We start from the raw sequence: 16,628 nt of genomic DNA, 5'->3' as shown, positions 1-16,628 counted from the left end.
CACAGGGTCTGTGATGTCGGGCTCTACGGCCTCAAAGGCCTCCCCTTCACCACGTCTCCCCAGCCACACGTGGCAACGTCCAACAGGCTCAGGTTGCTCCGGCAGAGCCTTTGCACCCGCTCTTCTCTCTGCCTGCTCCCCCTCCCCGAGCCGTGCTCTGCTTTGCTCCCTGCACCCTCCAGGTCTCTGCTCAGAAACCCCCCGTTAGTCAGCCCCTCCGCAGCCCGTTTAAAGTAGCAACCCCGCTCGCTCGTGCACGCCAGCCTCCCCCAGCTGCCTTCAGCATCACTTTCTCCATGGCTCCACTCAGCACTGTCTGTCGGAGAAGACTCTGCTGGCTGTCTCACCCTGCAGACCCCACGCCCCCGCTGGCCAGGGTCCTTGCTGCTTTGTTCACCACTGTTCCAGCATCTAGAACGGTGCCTGGCACAGAGCAGGCGCTCAGTTCAGTGAACAGATGACTCTATACACCTCAGGAGCACGAGCTAGGAACTCGCCAACCACATGGGGTAAGGAAATCGCTCCTGCAGGGGCTGCTGTTGTTTGCTTTAGACATTAATCAGATAAAATCTCTTCCAAGTGCTGAAGAAAGAACTGTGCTCTAACCCGATTTTATACTGAACCTACCTCCTGTCGGAGTCAGCCCATCCTCAGAGCCTGGAAGTCTCTGGTTTATCTTGTTCTTTTCTTTCCTCTTTCATTCACCTGCTGGTGAATTTCCAGGGACTTACCAATGACGCCAGTGTTGGACAGATGGGCGCGCTGGGCTGGGTGACGCGTCAGGTCCCGACCAGCGTTTACAGTCCAGGTTCAGGTTCGCCAACTCTTCCTCTTGTTCATTGCCTCGCAGCCACCATCACTCTGCTGTCTCCCCTCCCTCACCGTCCGGGCGGCCGCGGCCCCCAGGACACGGTGGCCGTGTCCGAGGGGCAGGAAGAGGGGAACGGTGCCTGACTCCTGCATCAAGTGCCAGCTTTCCCTCCCTGGGCCTGGGCACGTCTGAGGCGGGCGCGCAGCCTGAGAACGGCCACGCCCTGTGGAAGCCGCCTCTGCGGCCCCGTGGAGAAACTCCCGAGGTCCCAGAGCTGCGTCCCTCCCAGAGCCCTGGGCGGCCACCGACCTGCTCCTACAGCTGCCGTCCGCCTCCATTCCGCGGAGAAGTGCCCCTCAGCCCCGGTCTCCCTGAAGGCCACCTGTCAGAGCAGCTGATCCTGCCGTCGTCAGGCCAGAGGCGCGAATTAAACCAGCCACACGAGGCCGGTGTCACAGGGCCAAGCACAGGCCTGCCCAGGAGGCTCCTGCATGTCAAGAGCAAAGAGGAATCTTCGAGGCTCGACGACTCGCTCTCCACGCCCCCAGCTGCACGGGAGCAGCCGGGCGGCGGCTCCTCCACAGACTCTGACGGCCAGGCCTGTCCCAGGCCCCCGGACTCGCAGCTCAGGGGCAGAAGGGATGGGGCGGCGCGGGGGCCCGCGGTGCCCAGGGCTCCCAGGGGAGCCAGCGTGCAGCCGGCGCGGACCCTGGGCTACGGCTACCACGGGCCCTCTGGCGCCTCACCCCGCCGAGCCACGACCCCAGAGAGAACCGCCCACCCGTCAAACGGGCCCAGCTCTGCAGCTTGGCGGCCCTGCTCCGTGGACCAGGCGGCAATTTGCAGGGAAGGGCCCAGAACCACATCCTTTCAGATACTGGCCATGACTCAAAGCCAGGAGATCTACTCATTGCTCGGCCCTTTACCGGCCCCTCGCAAGCCCCTCAGCTGCCACCACACCCCACCTCACCGGGGAGATTGTGAGCCCACAGCCCTGCGTGTCAAGACACAGAAAACCGTCTCAGCAGTGACGCCAGGGAACGGGGGTGCGTCTGTCCGGCCCTCAGCAGCATATTCTCAGGTGGCAGCAGCAGGTGCTGTCAGCTGCACGGCCCTGTGTCCAGCCGTGCTGCTCAGGGGACTGAAAATTCACGCCAACAACCCTCAGGGCTCGTAGAGACAGGGATGCAGCCCCCCAAATTAGCAAAGGGTCCTACAGCAGAAAGGGAGAGCATGTTCTGTAGCCAAACAGCTCTGGGCCCATCCACTGGGACTGACAGGGTTCTCTGCAGCCTGGCACCAAAGGTCTGACCCCTGGGGTCTCCCGACGGGCCCCTGTGATACGCGTGTGTAGGAGAGGGTAGCAGAGAGCAGAAAAGGGAAAGGCAGCCCGACGATGGCTCATCCTTTTCCTTTGGACCCGTCAGATGACATATAGGTGGGTGTGGGTACCTGTTGAACCATCAGGCATAGACTTACTCAAACGTCAGCCCCCAGGCCTGCCACGGACCCACTTCTGTGCCCACCCTCCCATTCCACTGACGGGTCCCACTTGACCACCGCGTGGCGTTGGACGGCAGTGACTATTTCTTTCTTGAAACTTGCTCACCTGTGGCTTCTACAAGGTCACTCTTCCCTGATGCCCCCCTGGGCCCTCTGGCCGCTCCGACTCAGCCCTCTGCCTTCCCCTCCCACGCCGATGTTCTTCGCGCTCTGCCTCGAGCCCTTTTCCCTTCACGCGCAGCCACGGCTCCACACACCCCCTCTGCCAAGGACTCGCACCATTTCTCTCTTGCCTTCCTGAGTGCCAGAGCGGTGCGCCCCCAAGTCAACCTGCCCCCAACTGAATGCCCCTCCCTGCGTCTTCAAGCTCAGCCAAGAGCACGCGCTCCGTCCTGTCACCTGGGGCTCCCCCACCATCCTACCCAGGACCCACACCTCGTCAGGGACCTGCCTCTTCGAGCTCCTCAGTGTCTTTCAAGTCCATTCCTCCCTCTACATCCACACTGCAACCCCCTGACCTCCAGCCTCCTCATCTGTGTCCGGACTCCTGCGATGCTCTTCACACAGGTTGTCTCCTCTAGACACAGCATCCACCGCCCTTCTCCGCGGGTCACCAAAGCAGCAGTTCTAAGGAGCGGACTGGCTGCGCTCTTCCTCAGCCCGCCTGCCAGCCCTGCACCGGGAAGCAAAGCTTGGGTCTGTATCTGTCGTGATGTCGTAAGGCTTGTTGACTGGGGGCGGTAGCTGGGGTGGGGGATCAGTCGGGGTCCAGCCGAGAAAATGAACACTATTCTAGAAACCTCCGGCTGAGGGAATTCAATACAGAGAAGTGGTTACACAAGTGTTAGGGGGTCCAGAAGACAGCGAGGCAGTCAAAGGCTTAGCGAGGAGGAGGCAGCGTGTGACCCAAGCCCAGAGTCCGGGGCCACCCAGCGGAAGGGGCATCTCTAGGCAGGAGCCCAGAGGAGAGAGTCACTGCTGGAGGTGTTGCCTGGAACAGAGGAAGGACAGAAAACATCCTGGCTTCTCCCAACTCTTTCCCCCCAAACTCATGCCAGCACCTCCTATTGGCCACACCAGCCGGAAGTCAGCTAAGGAAACCTGGGACATGCAGTTCCCTGCAACGCAGAGCACAAGGGAAGGGTGGAAAGTAGATGTGAGTATTTAAACAAGCAAAGGACTAGCATAGACATGTAGGGCATTCATACATCTGTGTGTGTGGGGGGGGTTTCCCAGATAGAAAACTCAGTTACAGGACTGATTCCACACAGGACCTCGGGAAACCTGCCACTTCCTCAGCAGCCATGGCTTGTACAAACTTACCTTTCCAAAACCTCTTCAAACCAGGCAGCTCACATATTTGTCCCCTAGACGTGGCATGAATTTTTCCTGGGTCACATCCTCTCCTCCTGCCTGGAATAACATTCTTGCTCTCCCTTCTTCCTTAAATCCAACGCACCTTTGAAATCCTAGTTTACTTTCTATCTCCTCCGCTAGCATTTCCTGACCACTACCACCAGCACAGGGTAGATGCATGTTACCAATTCTAGTTGAACGTGGTACGGCCGCAAAGTGGCAGGATACACAATTTAAATCTACTCGCTGTAACATTTGAGGGACTTCTGATGTTTCCTCCCATGTGAAAGGACTGTCATGTAATTTCTGGCCGCTCGCCACCTCTTACTCTCTCTGTCCCAGAGAAGGTGGAGAGGCTTCTGAGAAGAAGGTACTAGGTGTGCTTGGTTCAGCTTCACCTTTCCTCTCCTGGAGTTGAACTTGGCTGCAGGCGCCAGGAGCTCCCCGCTCCTCACTCTCTCACCTGGTCCTGGCCCACAAGGGTGTTGAATTTTGGAATTATTTTGCAGTCCACTTAGTTCTCCCGATGGTCTACGCCTTCTAACTTAGCCTTTAATAAAGGACTACTGAGGCCCCACATCTGCTACTCTGAATGTCTCCGTTTTTTCAGAACTCGAGCAGGTTAGAGGGGGGCTCTTTCTCAGCCCCCCTAAGAAACTCTTACATATGACTTTTATCTCAGACTCCTAGCCATAGATTCTTTGACATCCGCTTTTCGTTTTTTAATAAAATACATCTCAATCTCTGACCTACTTCTTTCCGGACTTGGGCTCTGACTTGGCATTTTTCTGTTTTGAAACATCGGCAAAGTAGACCTTCACCTCTCCCTCTGCTATGATTACCCAGGTCCTGAGTAACCATATGATTACTATGATGCCTTCAGGTCCTGCTTCCTTGCTCTTTACTGCAACAACCAACCCCAGTGGGACAAGTCATTACCAGCCCACAGTGATCTCTGGCTCTTTTGAGACCTTGGTGAGGCATCACAGTCTGGTGGCTAAGAACATGGGCTCTGGTAGCAGACTGCCTGGGTCTGAACGGCTTCCCCACTTAACAGCTGTCTAGCCCAGGGCAAGATACTGAAACTCCCTATACTACGGCGTTACATAATCATTGTTCTTCATACAGAGGATGCGAACCCCCAAGAAAAATTCAAAATCTGTTCAACGTGCTTTAAGAAGGTAGAAAACACATTCTAGAAATATCTATATCTACAATGGTTTTCAAACTGTTGGTGCTTAAACGGCTAGGCTTTGATTATCTTGAAAAACAATTTGGAAAGGATTCATCATTTCTTGACACAATTATATAACTGAAGCTCAAAAGCTGAAACTCTGAAGAGGCCACTTAGTGCAGTGGAGGAGGTCTGGACTCAAAGGCAGACCTGAGGCTGAACCCCATCTCTGGCACATCGTGTGGAAATTCAGGGAAGCTATTCTACTTTCCTAAGCTCATACGTAAAAGTGGACATAGAAATTACTACCTTGCAAAATGGTCTTGAAGCTTAAATGAAATAATGTGGGCGCAGGAAGGCAGGTGGGTAGGGAGCAGAGCGTTCTTAATGACCAACCCCCCAGCTCACTGAGATCTGGGCCGTGAGTGCCGCTGCGTGGCTTCTGTCCATCTACCTATTTCCCCATAGAATCAGGGAGACCCCTTGAAGAAAAAGAGCTCTCTTCCCTTTATAATTCAAAACCATTAAAGTTTGTCAAATGGCCTTGAAAGCACCAACCAAGGCCTGATTACCCAGAGTACAGGATACTAATGTCCCTGAGAATGCTTCACGAGGGTAGGAGGAGGTGAATTACAAATGTAAGCCTCTCTCTTATCAAGAGGAGAGAAAGGATGAGGAGCATTCAGTCCGGGTCTGTGAGGCTTAAACACCATGCTGACCCAGCCACCATGGTGACAGGCTTATGCCTAGGTAAGAGGCCCTGTGAGTGAATCTGAAGGGCTTTAATGAAGCCATATGAAACCCACAGAGTGCATCCAAAGGAGGGCTCCGAGAGAAATGTAGAGCCTTAAATACAAGAAAAAGTGAAAGAAAACATTGTTTGATGCCAGGCAAACTGACATATAAAATTCACTGCCACACCAAGTGAACAGTAATCATAATATATTTTTCCCAGAGTAGTAGATGCCAGGGAAAACCTCTCCCAATCTCTTGTCCAGTATAATAATAGGATAACATGACAAAAGAACAAATGGTCCTTTTGGTTATTCACCCTGAAGTGTCTTTATAAGCTGATGTCCGATACGGCCTTTTTGGCCTGGAGAGGCAGGATCATCTCTCTCTTGTCTCTACAACCAGATTCTGAACAGCTTGGTAAGAGGCATTGTATCTCAGACCTTGCGCAAGGCTCTAGGATTTGATATTGGGCTCAGGACATCACAGGAGATTCAACCATGGCATTTCTTTGGATTTAAAGTTGGATTGGCTTTTCTCTGAAATCTGTCCTCAGACTTCTTGCTGTAGGAGACCCCACAAGCAATACAAAGGTTATAGACACATAATGATAATTTTTATGTAAATTTCTAGGGTTTTCTGGTGTTGAAAGTCAAGATATACGGGTTCCTGCCTCCAAAACTTTGAGAAAGAAATGTTGCTGTTTAAACTTTAAAAAAAAAAAAAGAAGAGGACTTCCCTTGTGGTGCAGTTGTTAAGAATCCGCCTGCCAACGCAGGGGACTCGGGTTCGAGCCCTGGTCCGGGAAGATCCCACACGCCGTGGAGCAACTAAGTCTGTGCACCACAGCTACTGAGCCTGCGCTCTAGAGCCCGTGAGCCACAACTACTGAGCCCGTGCACCACAACTACTGAAGCCCGCACGCCTAGAGCCCGTGCTCCGCAACCAGAGAAGCCATCGCAGTGAGAAGCCTGCGCACCGCAATGAAGAGTAGCCCCCGCTCGCCGCAACTAGAGAAAGCCTGCACGCAGCAACAAAGACCCAACGCCGCCAAAAATAAAATGTAAATAAGTAAATAGATTTATTTTTTTAAAAAAGAATTATAACAAAAAAAAAGAAAGAAAAAGGAAGGAAGAAAGGAAGGAAGAAATACGGGTTCCACTGGCTCCTCCATGTCAATGATTTATCTGCCCCCTCCCCCTATGTTAAATACAACAGAACAACCCAGATCCTAAGCAAAGTTCTCATGCTTTCAGCAGAGTCTTGAGAAGCAAGAAGGGGGCTGCAAGAGTTTGAATCGGCTTTCAAGCCTACAGAGTAAAGATCAGTTTGACCATTTGGTCTTATTCTGGGTCTGAGTCCGCTGCATAATTGAACTCTGACCCCAGGACTGGCAACCAGAGTCCCTCCCCACCCCCAGCCCTCCCCAGAATATTCCAGCGCTGCTCCCCGCCCCCACCCCCCCCCCCCATACAGACAACAAGCAGGAACAGCCCAGCTGGGAGGCTCGGGGCGCATACAGACAACAAGCAGGAACAGCCCAGCTGGGAGGCTCGGGGCGCAGCAGCTCACACCCCAGTACAAAATCCATTGTTCTCTTTAGAAGAGAAAATCATGCAAACTGGAGGAAAACTAGCCTTCAAGAGGCCTCAGGCAGGCAGCTCTTCAGAAACAATTACCTCCCACACTGTGGAGGCACATTTTTTTCTTTCTACTCTTTGGCAAGAGAGCCTTTAAGAAAAGTGACTTACTGTTGCCTAACAGGATTAAATTCTTAACTGAAGCATTTTCGTCTAATCCATCCACTACTTTCTAATCCCCTGTGAGTCAGAATGTAAGGAAAAGTTTCTATCTTGACTCAAAACCCACATTCTTAGAAGTCTTCACACCCTGGCACGCTTCGGACCCTCCTTGCTCAACAGAGCGACCCCACTGGCCTCTCCAGCTGGAGGCCTGGGAAGATTCACAAAGGCACTGACCACTTACTCCCCCTCCACCAGCCCACCCCACCCCACCCCCTGGTGCTCTGCTCTGTCTACCACCGACCCTGCCTCGGGCCTTGACTTTTCTCTTTTCTTTTCATTTTTTTTCTAATGCACACACATCAGAGATGTTCCTTCTGAGGCAAATAACATTCCAGGGGTCTTTAAAGGAAAAGGCCCCCTGGAGGAGGCTCCTTGTAGGTTCACTCCATGTTTCATTCTATGATACAGATTTTATTTTGAAGGTCTTAACCAGAAACATAAAGCAACACCAACTCATTCAAAATTCCCTATTACTAGAAACGTAGCCAAAATTGTATTGAAGGCGGAATTAAAATATCTAGATTTTTAAGCCCAGTTCTCCTACCTACCAGCTGAGTCACTTAATATATCTGAACCTCAGTTTTCTCATCCATAAGAAGCGGCTAATCATACCCACCCAGGAACCTTCACAGATGGGGAAGATGATCACACTAGCTTTTGTATATGAAAGCATCTCAAAAGCTGCAGTGCGCTCTACAAATACAAGGTATTCATAGTTTCCACTCTGGATTCTGCTCTTGTCTAAATTGTGTGGCGTCCCCTTCGCTTGCTGTAAACACAGACTGCTATTCTAGTGTGATCTTCTGCAGCGTCTACCCAGCCACAAAAATCCCAGTTGTCACGGATCTTCTGGGCCATCCTGCCGGCCTCCAAAAAAATAATATTAATGTTATTGACTCCTAGATTATCAAGCGTTTTCTGTTTGGCAGGTGTTACTGCTGTGTTGGCATAATGTTAGACTATTAGGCAAGGTAAATGTTTTACAGAAGTATTCATTTCTCTTGCAGAGCAGAAATTTGCACAATTAATTCACTGGAGAGATTCACATTGATATACACTATGATTCTTCCCCTTGAAATATTGCCATTGCCGAGCAAAAAAGTAAAATCGATCCCTACTAATTGAGAAGCATTTTGGAGTCCCATTGAGGCAATGGGAGGGAAGAGAAATTTGTTCTGAATTTCACAAGTGTTGCTAGAGACAGAGTTCCTGGCCTTCTCTGTGCTGTACTGAGCGCTTCTGCTCCACAGGACACTCAGGGGCCTTGGTGGCTCCCAGCCTCAGACTGCAAGCACACAGACCCGTGTGCCTTTTTGTAGCGACTTTTCACCGAGGCACTTACAGTGCTTGAGAACAAGAAAAAGCACAGTGACAAATGGCAAAAGCCAGGCCACCAGGCCAGCGGGTGGTGTGTCCCGAGGTGCTGGGGCCCGGGTATTCCTGCCCTCCTCCCTCTGGTTAGATCAGAGAACATTCTGGCTGACTTACGGGTGCATTTATCAAAGGACAAGACCCAGAGTGTCCCACATTCACCATCCTCGTCCTCCTCGGCTGTGGAAAGACAGGCTTGCAAACTGTACCCCTGACAGGTGGAGAGCTGTGGCCTGTGTGCGTCTTGCAGAAGTGGTTAATCCACTTATGGAAAGAAGGTCCTTCCTCTTCTCTGCCAAACCAAGATAAGAAAGCAACTTTCCCTGATCACCTTTATGAAAATATCTCTCCAAACAGCTTAATCCCAATTGTGACCTTTATGAAAGATAAATGCACAGGGAGAAAACCTTTGATAATTCAGATGCTCTGGAGAGAAGCCATTTTACGGGAAAGGCAGGTCCCATGTCCTTTCTAGAGCCTCCTATAGGTTAATAAAAGTTGCTCTGTCGAGGCCTGTGGGAAACCTGTTCTGATGTCGGGGTGACATAAATCACGCGTCGCCTCGCCATCCTGTGTCTGCGCTTTCGGTGTTTCTCAGAACCTGTGTGTTCTCTTTGATCATCCTTCCCTCAACGATGAGTCATAGCTATCTTAGCAAAGGCTGTCAAATATGCAAATGTCAGCTTCAGTCCCACATCTTTTCAACCTGATTCATCCCCAAACCCGGCTTTGGGAGGTTTAAATTAATGAGGTTTTTTTCGTCTTCCAACCAGTGGGCGCCGGGAGTCCAGTCCCTGTGCCGAGTATTTACTGTCAGATGGCAAAGCGCCACATGAATCATTGATCCGCGTGTCCTAAGGCGCATGTTCCACTTTGCAGGCTACATGAAATTACTAATCCCTACATCTTTTAAAGGCATGAAATTTAAAACCCACAGATTATTCATACCAGATTCTTGTTTATTGTTTCATCATTTCTGACATTGTGCTCTGGAGTGAAGCTTTCCAAACATATTTGTATGACTGTGCCACCCTGGGAAGAAAAAACGTGAAAAGGGCCTCTCACGACAATATGTGGCACAAGAAAAATCATTTCCTACGGAATCAACCGCTGTAACGATTATCCCCTGATGCCTGTTTTGACTGCAGAACTGGTAACCACCACCCTTCACCGTCCTTGCCGGCATTTTCTTTGCTTGATTTGCCAAAATCCTGCAAACACTTACAGCCTACAGATGTTTCTTTTGAACTGCTTTTGATGATTGTTTTACCTGAGCCCATTTTTGCCACAATATATTCAGTTCCCTTATGCAAAAAAGATGCCAAATGCCTGTGGACCTTTCTGTGTAGGGGCAGAGGAGGGGGAAAGGGAGGGGTCTGTCTTGTCCCCTCTAAAATATACAGATGAGGATAAAAGCCAGTCCCAGAAAACAGGGGCAAGTCTGCCTACGGAGAGTTTTTATTTTTGAGTCAAAGTCTACCATAAAACAGAAGGAACATGCCTCTCCACATAGGGTCAAGCCTGAAGTAGAACAGGTGACAGAAGCGTCTTTTGGTCTATTTTGTAGAATTCTCAAATGTCCAAAGTCCCAAACTCCCAATTTAGTGTCTTAATCTACTTTTTTCTCACCATCATTTAAAAGCATTTTTGTTGTTCATTTTGTTTTGCGATAGGGGGAAGGAGAGAAAAAGAGTTGTACTCTATCAGTCTTAAAATTAGACATAGACATAAAATTCAATTTCAAATTTTCTGCTGTCTAGTAATCCACAAAAATTCCTTTGTTTAAATTTCTGCCTCGTCACAGGCGTTAATGCCACCATGTTCTAAGCTTAACTTTCTCTTACGCCAAGTATTTAATGACCTAATGTACAGCACTGCAAAATTCCTTCTTGGCTAGAATCTGCCTCCAGCCACTCCATCTGTCATTAACAGACCGTCAATGTCCATCGATGAGGGCTCCCTCTGAATAGCTGCTACAGGTCTCAGGAATAACTCAGGTTCTGGCTGGCGTCAGGGTTGGAACACAAGTCAGTGGAGATAAACCCCAAACTAGATTTGATCAACAGGTAGTTTCGAACCTCACTTTCAAGCAGCCAGACAATCTCACCCATCTCTTGCCCGGGAATAAACTGGAATTAAACCCACAAAACAACTTTTTAAGAAGGTTAAAGAGGAAGGTAGGGGGCTAAAATCTTAAATAAGACTTCTTCTTGCAAACCAGGATACCACGTAACTACCAAAAACATTATTCCATATGGAGAAAAGTGGAAGGATTTATGTATCGCCTCATCGAAGTTGAGAATCTGCAGTACTATTCCGCAGAGTCCATCGTACCTTACAAAGAGGGCATATCACTCGTTTGCATATGAAGTGCGCTAAGTCAAAATGGTCCCCTTAATAATGAATTAATAACATATGAAGATGCTTTACATGGGGAAAAAAATTAATTCTTCAAGCATCAAAGGGAAAACTATAATTGTAGAAATGCGGCCAAGTTCATCAACTTGAAAAGTTGATGAACTTTTGGGGGACTGTATTGACTTCATCCGTGCTCCTCCTCCAGAACGAGTTAAAAACAGTAAGGATTCTGCAGCTAAGGAACCAATCCAGCCTCTTAGTCATCAAGAAGGTGCGGGGGCTGCGAGGGCGTGTTCTTTCTTCCAAGCTACCGGAGTAACGTGATTTCACACCCTGAAAAATCCTCCAGCATTTTGAGGGGAAATGCCTGAGCCGAAGGAAAAGAAAGCTATTTTTTAATTAAGAAGTCACTGTAACAGCGAAATGCCTTTGGTCCGGCTTCTCTCCCAGTCGCTAGGCGACGTGGGGACAAGCGTGGGGGCTGAGCCACCTTGAATAATGACCCCGGCCCTTCGGCGAGCGAGCTCCTCCTGGGTGGGCCTGCCCCTCCCCCTGCGCAGGAATGCGCGTTGACCCCTCGCGGCTCACCTGCGGAGTCGCCTGCAGCCAGGGCCGTCCGCTCGGAGAAGGGCACCCGGGGCGGGATGCCCTTGGCTGCGGCGCTGGGGAGAAGCCGGGCCTTGCTCCCCCTGTCACACTGCGGAGGGGTCTCGCCCCGGCCCCCTGCCCGCTGCCGGGGCGGGGCGTCTCCATCTAGCCGGGCTGGGGGCGGGGCGGGACCTCACCCGGGGCGGGGGACGCAGGGGTCGCGCCCCGGAAGGGGAGGTCCCGCGCTGTCTGGCAGATGCCGCGCCGACCAGCCGGGGACGCTTCCTTCTCGACGAGCCTTCCCCCGCCCCGCCCCCGGTGCTCAGAACCCAGTCACCGAAAACACAGCCCCGAGCGGCCGCCGCCTCCGGCCCCGGCAGGCGCAGCCCGGCCCTGGGGAGCCCGGCCGGCGCCGCGGCGCTGGGCCCGTGTCAGGAGCTCGTCTACCCGCTCCCCGCGGCGGCTCCTTACAGGCAGAGGCCCTCGCGGACAGAGGCCCTCTCCCTCACACACGGCGGTTTGGGAGCGTCTGTTGCTCTCTGCTCCTTTTTTCCATCATTTGGACTGTAAAGTAATTAGAGGGAGAGACATTCCAAACAGAAAAAGATCTGCAGCCGAGCTTTCTAATTCTAACGTAAGCACACATCGCATTTCAGGCTCTCCCAAGAACCCTGCGCAGGTACGATTTCAGTCATCAAAGCGCTTTGCAGACCTTTTCTGAGGCTCACTCTGGCCCCTGCATTGTTGGTTTGGAACTTCAGAGCTCACCGGTGCCACGAAGGGTGGGCTCCACCCCCCTGCCCTCCATCTCCAGGCTGCTTCTCTGCTCGCTCACAGCCCTGGTGCGCTCTGACCCACCCCGTCCCATTCCCCAAAGCACTGCATGAGCAAAGGAAAATAGTGTTTGGGGGGAAGAGTAAGGAGTGGTAATTATAGTCCTAATCTCATGTAATTTAAGAGAAAATGACTAGCTGCGAGAGGCCATCGAGCTCTTGCCTCAGTGTAACCCCACAGTCTGGGACCACAGGCACCCCACTGTCACCTGGGTCTTTCAAAGCCACCCGCAGCTCAGCAGCCAAACGGTTAATTACCAGAGAGGCGCTGTTCCCCGGCGTCTGCAGGCCTGACTGGGGAAACTGTCATTAGACAACAAGGGCGACCTTTCCGCAGACCCGAGCCTTCCTCCCAGGGATGGCGGGAAGCCCAAGAGCAGCAAACACAGGTGCAGCCCCACTTCGGGCTAAGGGCCCGTTCTAAGGACTTGAGTTGTGGAACACGAGTGGTTTGCACGATCCAGCCAAGGAACAAATGGATAATACACTGAGCACCTACTCACAGGGCGACACCCTGCAAAGCAGTCATCATCTGTGTTAGTCCACCCGGGAAGCAAGTGGAGTCCCTCGGCGGGGCTGCCGGGAGACCAGATGGGATGATGCGGGAAAACTGGACCACCGCCCACTCCTAAGCGCCCCAGTAAGCGCTCCATGTTAACGCTTCAGGGTCAGTGAGGCTAAGTTGTGTGTCCAGTGTCTTCTACTTAGTATTTACAACAATATTATGAAGAAGATTCTATTCTTGTTCACGTTTTACAGAAAAGAAAACTGAGATTTAGAGAGATTTGAAAAGGTGCCAAGGTCCACTTAGAAGTGGGATTGGAACTCAGGAAACGGTTCAGCAGCCTATTATGAAATCAAAACATTATTGCAAACTATTACATATAGGATGGATAAACAACAAGGTCCTCGTGTACAGCACAGGGGGCTATATTCAATACCCTGGGATAAACCATAATGGAAAAGAATATGAAAAAGAATATATATATATATATATATATATATATAAAACAATTACTTTGCTGTACAGCAGAAATTAACACAACTTTGTAAACAACTATACCTGAATAAATAAATTTTTTTAGGGACTTCCCTGGTGGCTCAGTGGTTAAGAATCCACCTGCCAATGCAGAGGACACGGGTTTGATCCCTGGTCCGGGAAGATCCCACAGGCCGCGGAGCAACTAAGCCTGTGCGCCACAACTGCTGAGCCTGCGCTCTAGAGCCCGTGAGCCACAGCTAGAGAAAGGCCGCACGCAGCAATGAAGACCCAACACAGCCAAAAATAAATAAATAAAATTTTAAAAATAAAATAAATGTTTTGAAAAATCAAAACATTACTCTCTTTCTCTCCCTCCCTGATCCTGCCTCTTTCTTATCTTCTACGTATAAAAATATGTATAATGTCAAACATCTTTACATGAGAAACCTCACACAAACGACCTTGTTGTTATTGGAACCTAAGGATTATTACTTTCCCTCAAAGAAATTCTCTTTTCTGAACTCACAGAGCATTTACTATCTCTCACGTTACATATATATATATACGTGTGTGTGTGCGCGTATACATAGAGATTTATACAGCTATAAATCATCCATAGATTTTTTTTTATTACGAATCACGTTTTATATGTATGTATCTTAATCTCCAAAATCGTGTCTGACCCCCTGGAGCAGCGTCATGTCTGTCCCTCTTGGTACACAGCCCCACACCTGGTACTTCATGTGCAGTGGGCATGGGCGTTAATTAAATTCAAAACAAATCGATAAATACGCATCGAATGCCAGTGGAAGACACACTCACCATTTTCTTTTCATCCAAGAAATTGTAACAGACCCAGAAATAAAAATTAAAGAGAACTTCCCAGCATTTTTCGCACTTGGAACCAATGCCAGATGCCCTTAAATAAATATCATTCTTTACTTAAATGATGATAATCTTTTAGATATGGGGGGACATGTGATACAGAGGGGATCCAATAACTTCAATCACAAATATTTACCAAAACTGGCACCCATGGCCGTGCACTCTAAGTGAAATGCTAATAATCCATTGACTTCCATGGAGAAAAAAGCAGAAAGAGGTGAAAGCGGGGAGAAGTAGGCATTTGGTGTTGCCCTTGTATGTTATGGTGACTGAACATAAAGGGAAACTATAATGGTAAAAGGAAGGACCTATTTATGCAATATGTAAGTATCGATCATCAACTACGTCTTCCACATCGAAGGGGACGCAAAGACATTTAAGACATGATTCTAGTGTTTACAAAGCCCTTTCACATTTTATTATTATCCGACTTCAGTACAGGAGAGTAAGCTGATCTTTCCATGGGCAGAATGAACAGGGCAGCTTCCAGGGCTTTGCCTTCTTTCAATTCCAAGGAAGCTTTGAATCTGACCATGACACTGAGGCTTTGCTCCTTGGCCATCTTCCGGCACAGAAGGCAAAACAGAGGCTGTGTGTTATTACTAGAGGCCAGTGGTCTGGAATCCTCCGCTTGAGCACATAGATTGAAGGAAGCCCACCCAAGGTCCTCCACGCATTCATTAAACAAACATTTCTTGAGCATCCACTAAGGCAGCTATGATATCAGAAGATGGGCACATACCATGACTAAGACACCATCCTCTGCTCAAGGAACTCAGAGTCCAATGGCAGAGACGAACAATGACGACACAAGGTAGTTGGTTGACAGAGACCGAACAGAATGCCCTGAAAGTACAGGAGAGGGTCCCCTCTGCACTAAGAAGCTTGGCAGAGGAGGGGAAATTTTAATCGGGTCTTGAAGGCTCTATAAGAGCTGGCCTGCTAGAGCAGGAGAGAAGGGCATCCCAAATGGAGGCAACAGCATGTGAACACACAGGGAGGATAATACTGACGAAGCACTCTCATATTCAGCGTTTCACTGAGCGACTGCAGCAGTCCGAAGGACAAACATTCTTATCCCCCATTTTACAAAGTTGGAAGTTGAGGGCCGGAGCGCTTCACTTCCCTAAAAATTAGTAGTAGCAGGCCATTTAACAGCAAGTGCAGTGTTCCTTTCTCTAAGGTAGACGTGAGCCTCTGATAAAAAGGAGGAAACGTTCCTGAGGGGACCATCTTAAATGTTTTAAAGTTGGAATCTGTCAGTGCTGGAAGGGACAGAGAATGTTCATAATTTAATGGGGCTTAATCATATTATGGCTGCAGGTAGCGGGGGAAGGGTCTCTGGCTGGATGTGACAGCTGCCTAACTCTATACCCAGGTGTCAGAAAGGAAAGGAGGACCACTTCATCCGCCGTGCTTTCAGGATTCCCCAGAAGGGTCTACACTTTGAAACAAAAGGCGGTTTTAAGTCCATGCCTTTCTTGGTTTTGGCCTCGGTCCAGCCAATAACAAGTTGACGTTACCCATCCCTCGCTTCCTCCTCAGCACCTGCAGGCGCTTCTTCATTTCTTCATTAATCATCCTCGTTCAATGCCTTCAAGAGCTGGATAGATAGATACAGCACACATTTTTTATCAATCAATGCAAAAATGAATTAAGCCCTTTATCACACGCCAGTGACACTGGAGTGGGGTTTTTTGGGGGTTTTTTAACATCTTTATTGGAGTATAATTGCTTTACAATGGTGTGTTAGTTTCTGCTTTACAACAAAGTGAATCAGTTATACATACACATATGTTCCCATATCTCTTCCCTCTTGCGTCTCCCTCCCTGGAGTGGGTTTGATCCGAATTCCACTAAATCAAAAGTAACTTGATAAAATGATCCTTTGGCCGTCAAACAGTGATTCCTCATTATAAAAAAAAAAAGCTAGCTCGGGCTTCCCTGGTGGCGCAGTGGTTGCGCGTCCGCCTGCCGATGCAGGGGAACCGGGTTCGCGCCCCGGTCGGGGAGGATCCCACGTGCCGCGGAGCGGCTGGGCCCGTGAGCCATGGCCGCTGGGCCTGCGCGTCCGGAGCCTCCCGTGCTCCGCAACGGGAGAGGCCACAACAGCGAGAGGCCCACGTACCGCGCACACACACACACACAAAAGCTAGCTCAAAAATATGTTGCTCTTCTCAGTTGATACCTCAGGAGGAAAATTCCATCGCTCTTCCCCAAATTCCAAGAC

The 16,628-nt window shown here is 50.0% G+C and overlaps 1 long non-coding RNA gene across 5 annotated transcripts in view; it reads right to left on the bottom strand.

Moving 5' to 3' along the window:
• The window catches only part of LOC114487096 (uncharacterized), a 57,249-nt gene extending 45,394 nt beyond the window's left edge, over positions 1–11,855 (bottom strand). For 4 of the 5 annotated variants that reach the window (XR_008618463.1, XR_003681767.1, XR_003681764.2 and 1 more), the window contains exons 1-2: positions 11,699–11,855; positions 2,833–2,987 (exon numbers count right to left, since the gene is read on the bottom strand). This is a non-coding gene — a long non-coding RNA (uncharacterized lncRNA). The remainder of the gene's footprint in view (positions 1–2,832; positions 2,988–11,698) is intronic. The other variant, XR_003681765.2, reaches the window with a different exon arrangement.
• Positions 11,856–16,628: the final 4,773 nt, after the last annotated feature.

Source organism: Physeter macrocephalus, chromosome 11 (genome assembly GCF_002837175.3).
Source record: "Physeter macrocephalus isolate SW-GA chromosome 11, ASM283717v5, whole genome shotgun sequence".
NCBI classification, from domain to species: domain Eukaryota; kingdom Metazoa; phylum Chordata; class Mammalia; order Artiodactyla; family Physeteridae; genus Physeter; species Physeter macrocephalus.
The sequence above is the reverse complement of the archived record's forward strand: the minus strand, read 5'-3'. Positions and strand labels throughout refer to the sequence as shown.